Consider the following 10,432-nt stretch of genomic DNA (forward strand, 5'->3'; position numbering starts at 1 on the left):
GGACAGATTTTTGAACGATAAGGGTGTCAAGGGTTATGGGGAGTGGGCGGGGAAGTGGAGCTGAGTCTATGATCGGATCAGCCATAATCTTATTAAATGGCGGAGCAGGCTCGAGGGGCCGAATGGCCTGCTCCTGCTCCTATTTCTTATGTTCTTATGTAAGAAGGCAGCTCACCACCACCTTCTGGAGGGCAATTAGGGTTGGGCAATAAATGCTGGCCTTGCCAGCGATGCCCAAATCCCGTGAATGAATAAAATAAAACTGTTCCACAATCAGAAAGCAAGCAGACTCTTCATTACTCAATTGGATGAGTTAACTCTCAGTCAAACTGCACTTTTTTTCCCCCCCATCTCCAATATTTTTTGACTCAGAAAGGAAAGCTTTCAAAGAACATGGATATAAACTTTTTGAAACAGTGACCAATCTTCAGTTCCTGGAAACGCCAGGAGGGCCGGTAACCCCGGACCGTGACCATAGCAGCTTTCGACGGTGACACTCTCTCGGCAATGTTCAATAGCCCACTAGCAATCACTGTCATCGTTCACTAATGGACATTTGATTGAGGCAATTGAGCGAAACTGGTGCCAATGGAACTGCAGTGGTTAGAGAAAGATTGTTCCAAATACAACCACAAAGGAAACTTGGATCATTGTAGAAAATGTCACTATGGCCAGAATATGTACCTCACTGTGTCTATCCTCTATCTTCAATCCCTCTGTATGTCCATACCTTTAGCTCCAATCCTTCAGTGTATCTATCCCTCCATCTCCAGTCCTTCGTAGCTCAATCCTTATATCTCCAATCCTTAATTGTGTCTGTCACTCCATCTCGTAGGAACAGGATGAGGCCATTCAGCCCCTCGAGTCTGTTCCGCTGTTCACTGAGATCATGGCTAATCTGTACCTTAACTCCATCCACCTAAGATCTTCATCTGCATCTCACATCCTTCAGTCTGCCTGTTCCTCACGTTCAATCCTTTCCTGTATTTGTTCCTCCATTTCTGATCGTTCACCCTCTCATTTCTTCCATCTCCAGTCCTAGCTCATCCAAACAAATATTTTCAGCAACTGTATCCCCAGGTAGCTATTGTGTTATATCTAGCACACTGTCCCCCCAACCTCCCCCCCTCCACTGTCTCTCCCCCTTCCACTCCCCATCCTCTCCGCTTACCACCCTCTTCATCCCCACTATCTTCCTCTCCCCACCACTTCTTCTCCCCCCCCACCGCTCCCCATCCCCCCCTCCACTCCCCACCCCCCCTCCTCTCCCCATCCTCCCCTCCTCTCCTCTCCCCATTCCCCCTCCTCTCCCCATACTCCCCTCCTCTCCCCATCCTCCCCTCCTCTCCCCATCCCCCCATCCTCCACTCCCCATCCCCCTCTCCTCTCCCCATCCTCCCCCTCCACTCCCCATCCCCCCCTCCTCTCCCCATCCCCTCCCCTCCTCTCCCCTTCCAATGACCCTCCCTCCTCCTCTCCTTATCCTCTGTATTTCCCACTCTCATAACTCCCTACTCTCTGTACGCCCCATCCCCTCCACTCCCCACCTCCTCTGCCCTCCCCCCCCCCCCCCCTGCACACGAGTTTGTCTCCCTTCCCCCCGGGCCCCCCACCTCCGGTGAAGGCCGGTTGATTGCTCGATATTCCCATACATGGCCCGACCCTGTGTGAGCAATGCTCCAGGAGGTCCCTTGGCCAACACGGGACTGTATTTGACGTCACAAGCGGGCAGGCTGCGGCCTAACCCTGGCTCCTGGCTGCACTGTGCAGCTTGAGACCGAATTCAGCATCGGGCGACTGATTGACAGGCTGTCAACCCCCGACTCTGAACACAACGTTTTATTCTGGAATTGAACTCGGCCTCAGGGGAAGGGGAAGGAGAAATACTGGGACGTTAATTATCGTCCTGCTACTTTCCTCTGGCCTTAACTTCAAAACAGAAAGGATAACAATGTCCACTTGAGAAATAAAAAAGATGTTCACTTTGGACCAATGGGGAAACGAAATGATCGAGTATGCGGTGCATTGAGCTCACAGCCGTTGACTTTGATCATGAAGGGACTGTTACATCCAGACCCCGCATACCTGGGCTGGCCGAGTGAGTGGGCCATCAGGAAACAGTTTGGCACGGTGCACTGGAAATAGCGCTCGAATGCAAAAAATATCCTGCATCCTGACAATTATTCTTAGAGGGATGGAAAATCGCAGCGAAGCACTTAAGAGCAATTTCCTCAAAGAATCGATTAGATCTTCTCTGGACTGAGCAGTAAATCTAATTGCATCAGGGCTGAAGCCTTACACAGCCAAGGTTTTTCTCCTTCTTTCCCACCCCTTGCTGGCCTCTGGAGAAAATTCTTCTCAGACTCTGCCCGGGTTCCCACGCTTCAATTGCAAATCATTAACGGCATGCAAAGGGAAGAAATTTCAGCCGGCCGCTCTGAGGGATTGCCCAGAACACCTTGCACAGCATACCGTGGGTTTTGCTAATCCCTTTTTGTCTCTGAACTGGCCCCTGGGAACACTTATCTGCTTCACAGCACACGGCGCCGCGTTGTGCTGGAGGAGCCGTTTGGGCGAGTTGGATCGCTAACGAGCCAAAGGTGAGCAGAGGAAACGTTATAAGGGACACCCTCAAAGCCTCCCTGATAAAGTGCAACATCCCCACCGACACCTGGGAGTCCCTGGCCAAAGACCAGTCCGCCCTAAGTGGAGGAAGTGCATCTGGGAGGGCACTGAGTCTCATCGCTGAGTGCATGCTGAAAACAAGCACAGGCAACAGAAAGAGCGTGCGGCAAACCAGTCCCACCCTCCCCTTCCCTCAACGACTGTCTGTTCCAGCTGTGACAGGGACTGTGGTTCTCGTATTGGACTGTTCAGCCACCTAAGGACTCATTTTTAGAGTGGAAGCAAATCTTCCTCGATTCCGAGGGACTGACACATTGATGGCTGCAGTGTGCACCATCTACAAGATGCACTCCAGCAACTCGCCAAGGCTTCTTCGGCAGCACCTCCCAAACCCGCGACCTCTACCACCTAGAAGGACAAGGGCAGCAGGCGCATGGGAACACCACCACCTCCACGTTCCCCTCCCAGTCACACACCATCCTGACTTGGAAATATATCGGCCGTTCCTTCATCGTCGCTGGGTCACGATCCTGGAACTCCCTCCCTAACAGCACTGTGGGAGCACCTTCACCACACGGACTGCAGCGGTTCAAGATGGCGGCTCACCACCACCTTCTCAAGGGGCAATTAGGGATGGGCAATAAATGCCGGCCTTGCCAGAGACGCCCACATCCCGTGCATGAATAATAAAAAACATAGAATTACATAGCATGTGTATTTTATAGTCTCTTGAACAACTCTTAAGTTCAATTTAACTCTCTTTATTCTGGAGCTAAGTCAGCAATGTGCTGTTAAAATATAACACATGAGGTTTTCCCATACAGAGCAATGGCGCTATACCTCCAAGCTAGAGGGCGTTATACATTCTATCGTTACAGAACACACAGCACAGAAACAGAGGATTTGGCCCGAGTGGTCTATACCAGTGTTCATGCTCCACACAAGCTTTGTCCCATTGGCTATAAAGCACTTTGGGACATCCTGAGGTTGTGAAAGGTGCTATAGAAATGCAAGTCCTTTCTTTTCATTCTGTTTATGCTCATCGATGAGGCTCCTGGGGAGTTTTGCTGATCTCGCGCTAGAGATTAAAGGAACCTCTTCCTGAGGGATTTCAGGGCGAGGTGTTTATTGGGGATCTCCTCGTCCTTCTTGACCTGTCTGCAGCCTTTGACACGGTTGACCACCCTATCGTTCTCCAATGCCTCTCCACCATTGGTGGGACTGCACTCGCCTGGTTCCATTCTTATCTCTCTAATCGTAGCCAGAGAATCACCTGCAACGGCCTCTCTTCCTGCCCCGCAGCGTTACCTCTGGTGTCCCCCAAGGATCTATCCTTGGCCCCCACCCTTGGTGACATCATCCGAAAACACGGCCTCAGTTTCCACATGTACGCTGGCGACACCCAGCTCTACCTCACCCCCACTTCTCTCAACCCATCCTCGGTCTCTAAATTGTCAAACTGCTTGTCCCACATCCAGTTCTGGATGAGCAGAAATTTTCTCCAATTGAATATTGGGAAGACCGAAGCCATTGTTTTCAGTCCCCGCCACAAACTCCGTTCCCTGGCCACTGACTCCATCCCTCTCCCCAACTCCTGTCTGAGGCTGAACCAGACTGTTCCCAACCTTGGTGTCATATTTGACCCTGAAATGAGCTTTTGACCACATATCCGCAGCATAACTAAACCGTCTATTTTCACCTCCGACTCCGCCCCTCCCTCAGCTCATCCGCTGCTGAAGCCCTCATCCATGCCTTTGTTACCGCTAGAATTGACTATTCGAACATACTCCTGGCTGGTCTCCCACATTCTACCCAACGTAAACCAGAGGTGATCCAAAACTCGGGAGCCCGTGTCCTAACTCGCATCGAGTCCCGCTCACCCATCACCCCCTGTGCCCCGTGTCCTAACTCGCACCAACTCCCACTCACCCGTCACCCCCTGTGCTCGCTGCCCCATGTCCTAACTCGCACCGTGTCCCGCTCACCCATCAGCCCCTGTGCTCGCTGACCTACAATGGCTCCCAGTTAAGCAACGCCTCGATTTCAAAATTCTCATCCGTGTTTACAAATCCCTCCATGGCCCTTGCCCCTCCCTATCTCTGTAATCTCCTCCAGCCCCACAACCCCCCAAGATCTCTGCGCTCCTCTAATTCTGCCCTCCTGAGCATCCCTGATTATAATCGCTCCACCATCGGTGGCCGTGCCTTCTGTTGCCTGGGCCCCAAGCTCTGGAACTCCCTCCCTAAACCTCTCCGCCTCTCTACCTCTCTCTCCTCCTTCAAGACGCTCCTTAAAACCGACCTCTTTGACCAAGCTTTTGGTCACCGGCGCTAATTTTTACTTTTGTGGCTCAGTGTCAAATTTTTTTGTCTCAAAGCACTCCTGTGAAGCACCATGGGACGTTGCACTATGTTAAAGGCGCTATATAAATACAAGTTGCTGGAAATGTCAAAGGCTTTGCTTTCTCTTTAAGGATTTTTGCCATTTTCTGTTCCCAGCACTGTCGGCAGCCCACTTGCTGTGAGATTTGACAGGCAGTGTGTACGGCCATGCACGCTTTGAAGTGCAATGTTATCAGGATTTATTCAAGTGCAAGATTAGGGCAACATCACAGCTTGTATATATCATAAAAAAGGACTTAAAATAAATCAGGGAGAGTAGCCACACTCAGAGATAAGCTCGCAGCAAGGAGTGGTTCGTATATAGAATTACACAGAATATACGGCACAGAAACACGCCACTCGGCCCAACTGGTCTGTGCCGGTGTATATACCCCACTGATCTCACCCTCTCAGCATATCCTTCCATTCCTTGCTCCCTCATACATTTAACTATCCTCCCCTTAAATGCAGCGATATTATTCACCTCAACTATTCCTTGTAGTAGCGAGTTCCACAGTCTCACCACCCTCCGACAGTGCAGTGCTCCCTCAGTACTGCCCCTCCGACAGTGCAGTGCTCCCTCAGTACTGCCCCTCCGACAATGCAGTGCTCCCTCAGTACTGCCCTTCTGATAGTGCGGCACTCCCTCAGTACTGCCCCTCTGACAGTGCAGCACTCCCTCAGTACTGCCCCTCCGACAGTGCGGCGCTCCCTCAGTACCTCCCCTCTGACAGTGCAGCACTCCCTCAGTACTGCCCCTCCGACAGTGCGGCGCTCCCTCAGTACTGCCCCTCCAACAGTGCGGCGCTCCCTCAGTACCTCCCCTCTGACAGTGCGGCGCTCCCTCAGTACTGTCCCTCCGACAGTGCAGTGCTCCCTCAGTACTGCCCTTCCGACAGTGCAGTGCTCCCTCAGTACTGCCCCTCCGACAGTGTGGCACTCCCTCAGTACTGCCCCTCTGACAGTGCGGCACTAGCTCAGCACTGCCCCTCTGACAGTGCGGCACTCCCTCACTACTGCCCCTCTGACAATGCAGTGCTCCCTCAGTACTGCCCCTCCGACAGTGCGGCACTCCCTCACTACTGCCCCTCTGACAGTGCAGCACTCTCTCAGCACGGCACTGGAATGTCGGCCCAGGATTTGTGCTGGAGCTGTGGAGTGGGACTTGAACCCACGAACCCAGAGGCAATTGTGCTACTGTTCGAAAATAATAATTGTAGGTCAGTAAATTATGAAAATACATAACTGGAGAAATTATCGGTGGAAGCCATGTCGAAAGGCAGTGAGAAGTTGCTGTGGTAACGAGAGCTCAATCGTTCATACAATAGGCCGGGACAGAGGTTAAAAGAATGATTCAATGTGTTTTCTGAGATAACAGACATTTTGCTCAGATTTTGAGAGAGTACAAGTTAAACAAACATCACATTCCAGGGAGAGCTGTTAAAACTCGAGCTTGGCTTTCAAACGGAAACGTTCTAAGTAGAAAGTCAACCCCAATGAATTGCACCCTCTGACTTATTACCCCATCCCCCGCTTCCCCATCCTCCAACTGTATATCCATTTCATAAAAACTTCCAACTTACCTGCTTTTTATATCTCTCCCGCTCCCCTCGTAAAGCAGTATCCTGAATTCCCTTTTGGATTTATTAGTGACTATTGTAATATATTTGCTTCATGGGTTCATTGCTTAATAATTCATAGCCACACATTGCTATTAAGAAAGGTTTATTAGCAAAGGTTTAACAATCATACTAACATTACCAGTTCCTCCACCAGGCTCACAACCACCTGCCCCATCGTGGATCCCCCGAACCCAACTGGCTGGGGTTTTATTGAGTCTTGTGAACATCACGTGACTGGCTAAGCCACTCCCAACTCAACAGCTCTACAACTATTTTGGTGTAAACCAATAAATCAAGTTCCCCCTTATTAAAGGGGCACTAGAACCGACAAATTAATTAATTAACCTTTTTAAACAATAAACAGTTAAGTTAAAATTTGGTTGCCGAGGGTGATGATGCACTCCAGTCCCTCCGGCACCCACCTCTCGTTGAAGGCCGCGAGCGTACCGGTGGACACCGCGTGCTCCATCTCCAAGGACACCCTGGCTCGGATGTAAGCGCGGAAGAGAGGCAGGCAGTCGGGCTGAACGACCCCCTCGACCGCCCGCTGCCTGGACCGGCTGATGGCCCCCTTGGCCAGGGCCCAGAAGCAGTCCTACGAGGAGGCCCTCCGACCTGCCGGCTCCCCTCTGCACAGGGTGCCCAAAGATCAGGAGCGTGGGACTGAAGCGCAGTCAAAATTTAAGGAGCAGCCCCTTCAAATAATGGAACAGCGGTTGCAACCTCACGCACTGAACATAAACATGGAACACGGACTGCTCCAGACCGCAGAAATTGCAGGTGGCCTGGGAGTCCGTGAACCGACTTAAAAACTTATTGCATGGGACTCCTCCAGGCCAAGTCCCCAATAAATAGAGGGAGGACTCCCACGTAGAGAGTACTCCATCGGGGACTCCCGCCTCCTCTGGATGACAAGATGGTGCGCCATGGCGTGTCTGGATGGCAGACGAGGATGACAATGTGGAGAGTGCACGAGCAGCTCACACAGGAATCCCCTCCGGGCAGAATTGAAAGGCACGGAGGGGATTTCCCAGAGGTGGCTCAAGTTGTGAGGCGCCGGCTCCCGAGGGAGGTTTTGGGGCTTGGCGCCGATGAGGAATTCTGTCCGGACGGGGGTCAGTTCAACAGCTCTACAACTATTTTGGTAAAACTATAATTCAAGTAAAGGGGCACTAAAATCGACAAATTAAACGTTTGACAGTAAACAAATCAAATTAAAATTTGGTTGCCGGGGGTGATGATGCACTCCAGTCCCTCCGGCGCCCACCTCTCGCGGAAGGCCGCGAGCGTACCGGTGGACACCGCGTGCTCCATCTCCAGGGACACCCTGGCTCGAACGTAACTCAACAGCCCTACAACTATTTCAGTTGAACCCTGTAAATCAAATGCCCCCTTATTAAAGGGACACCAAAACCGACAAATTAACAAATTAAACTTTAGACATTAAACAGATCAAATTAAAATTTGGTTGCCGGGGGTGATGATACACTCCAGTCCCTCCGGTGCCCACCTCTCGCGGAAGGCCGCAAGCGTCCGGTGGACACTGCAACAAGAGATGCAATAGTAAGAACTGCTTATAACCAGAGTCATTGGAGGATCATTTTATCCACAAGTAAGAGATGTAATGACTGGGAATTGAACCCAGGTCAACAGCTTGAAAGGCAACCATGCTTACCATTGCAGCACCATTACCCAACAGCTCTACAAACCTGTGAGCATACTCACAGCTGCATACATGACAACTATCATATTTATGACCTCTAGCTTTAGACTCCCCCCACACATGGAAATATCTTCTCTAGGTCTACTCTATCAAACCCTTTCATTATCTTAAAGACCTCCATCAAGTCATCCCTCCGACATGTCTTTTCGAGGGAAAAGTGTCCCAGTCTGTTCAGCCTTTCCCGATGGGTATAACCTCTCAGTCCTGATATCATCCTTTTTTTGCACCTTCTCTGTTGCCTCTTTATCCTTTATGAGCCATGATGTCGGTGAGAAGCAATGACTTGCCAGAATCCAGCCTTACAATGGATTGCTTGAATAATTGGGAAAATAACAGCTGTATCAAGATGAATGAGTTGTGTAGCTTATTTCTAGTATCTGGGAGTTAGCCGACATGGTTATGTCCTTAGATGCTCTAACAATGACTCCACGAGGCAGTGTGTTGTGCTTGAACTGTAGTGACCTTAGTCCTTTATTTGTTAACTCCAGAGTGAGGATCACACCTGGTGGCCTGCCTTTTATACTAGGCCAGTCCCACCTGTACAGGTAACCTACGAGTCTCCCACTGCTGTGCCCTCTGGTGGCACAACTTGCTATAGTACCAATAGTGGCCATGTAAGATACATGACATAACTCCCCCCTGAACCCTCAGTGCAAATCGCCTCTGCATTAACTATGCTCTGGGCTTAACTCTATATGGGTTCTGTCTGATGGACCTTGGTGCAGTAGTGTGCTGGTGGTTGCTGTTTGTGTGTGTGTGTGTTCCTGACCACTCCATTCTCCCCCACTCCCCCATCCCACGCTGGTGTGGCAGAGGCTCCTGACATTCATGTACCTACAAGTTCAGGTTTTGCGTTTCTCTCCTTTTTTTTCCCGTGGAGCGACAAGAGTGTTAGATGCTTTGTCGATGCAGTGACTGGTGCGTAAGGACGGCTAGTTCCAGAGCTGCTGGGTGGTGTCCCTGCCGTCTGGTGATGGTTCAGTGCCCGGTGCTGGCAGTGGGAAGCCGGTTGGCTCACATAGTTTGCTCTCGGGGCTGTTGCCATGGTCCCTAGTGTCAGGCAGGTTCACAGATGTCTGTGACCGCCCCCCCCACCCCCTACACCCCCGTCCTTTCTTTACGCCCTGGGTCACAGCTGCTCCCTGAGCAGCTATCATCTAGCAGTGCACAGGGAACCGCTGGCTCGCTGGCCTTCGCTTCGCTTGGTTCGTGATCCTGGCTGGTGCTTGTTTCCTCTGGGGAAACATTGGCCGGTGACCCTACCTCTAGGGGTTTGGCCTTGGTGCAGTCTGCTCCTTCGGGCTTGTGGCAGTCGGTGCCATCGGGTGCCTGAGAGGTGGAGCCCACCCGAGGCATGGTCTCACTACCGTTGCCGTTGCCCTGCTGAGGCCGCTTGCTTCGCAGCTCGTGTGTGTTGGCTGCTTGTGGCCACACTTCGTGGTGCCTGACTCTGGTCCCCGGGACACAGGCTACAGCATTGGGTAGCCTGCTGGACCTGTGTGCCCCCGATGGGTGTCTGCCTGCTGCGTGCAGTGGGAATCCTGCATCGCACAGCTTTTCTTTGCTTATGATGGACTCTCTAAGGGTCCGAATCGCGCGACTTTTCCTCGCTGGTTGCATATACACAGTTCAAATCATCAATTACACATTTTACATGATCCGTTGCACTTTTACTCTCTAATTTACAATACTTGTTACATTGCTTAATTGTGTGGAACTGTCCCTTTAATTGTAGTGGGTTGCAGGCCTCCTTTAAGAGAGCCTTATTTGCTTTACCCCAATCTGCTTCTCCGTTTGCTGCCACGTTGCTCAATTAGCGCTGCACCTTGTGGTCTGGCCGCGGCCATCTTTGTCTGTAGCTCATCGCCTCGTGGTTCGGGCGCCATCTTTTCTTCATCCACGATGTTGACTGCGGTGATCCTCTGCAGTAGGGAAGTCGCTGCTGGATCCATTTTTCTCCCTCCGGAGTCCTGCCACTGGAGCCTGGAAGTTGCGGTTGGGTCGCCTCAGCTGGATCATCTCCACGCAGTCGTGCTGAGCGGTCTGTGTCTCGGGTGCCATGCTGGTCAGCTCATCGGTGC

General features: G+C 51.5%; 1 non-coding gene across 1 annotated transcript; it reads right to left on the reverse strand.

Moving 5' to 3' along the window:
- Nucleotides 1–8,248: 8,248 nt before the first annotated feature.
- Nucleotides 8,249–8,320, reverse strand: trnae-uuc (transfer RNA glutamic acid (anticodon UUC)). Its single transcript has one exon. It is a non-coding gene; the product is annotated as a tRNA-Glu (tRNA).
- Nucleotides 8,321–10,432: the final 2,112 nt, after the last annotated feature.

Source organism: Pristiophorus japonicus, chromosome 11, assembly GCF_044704955.1.
Source record: "Pristiophorus japonicus isolate sPriJap1 chromosome 11, sPriJap1.hap1, whole genome shotgun sequence".
NCBI lineage: Eukaryota > Metazoa > Chordata > Chondrichthyes > Pristiophoridae > Pristiophorus > Pristiophorus japonicus.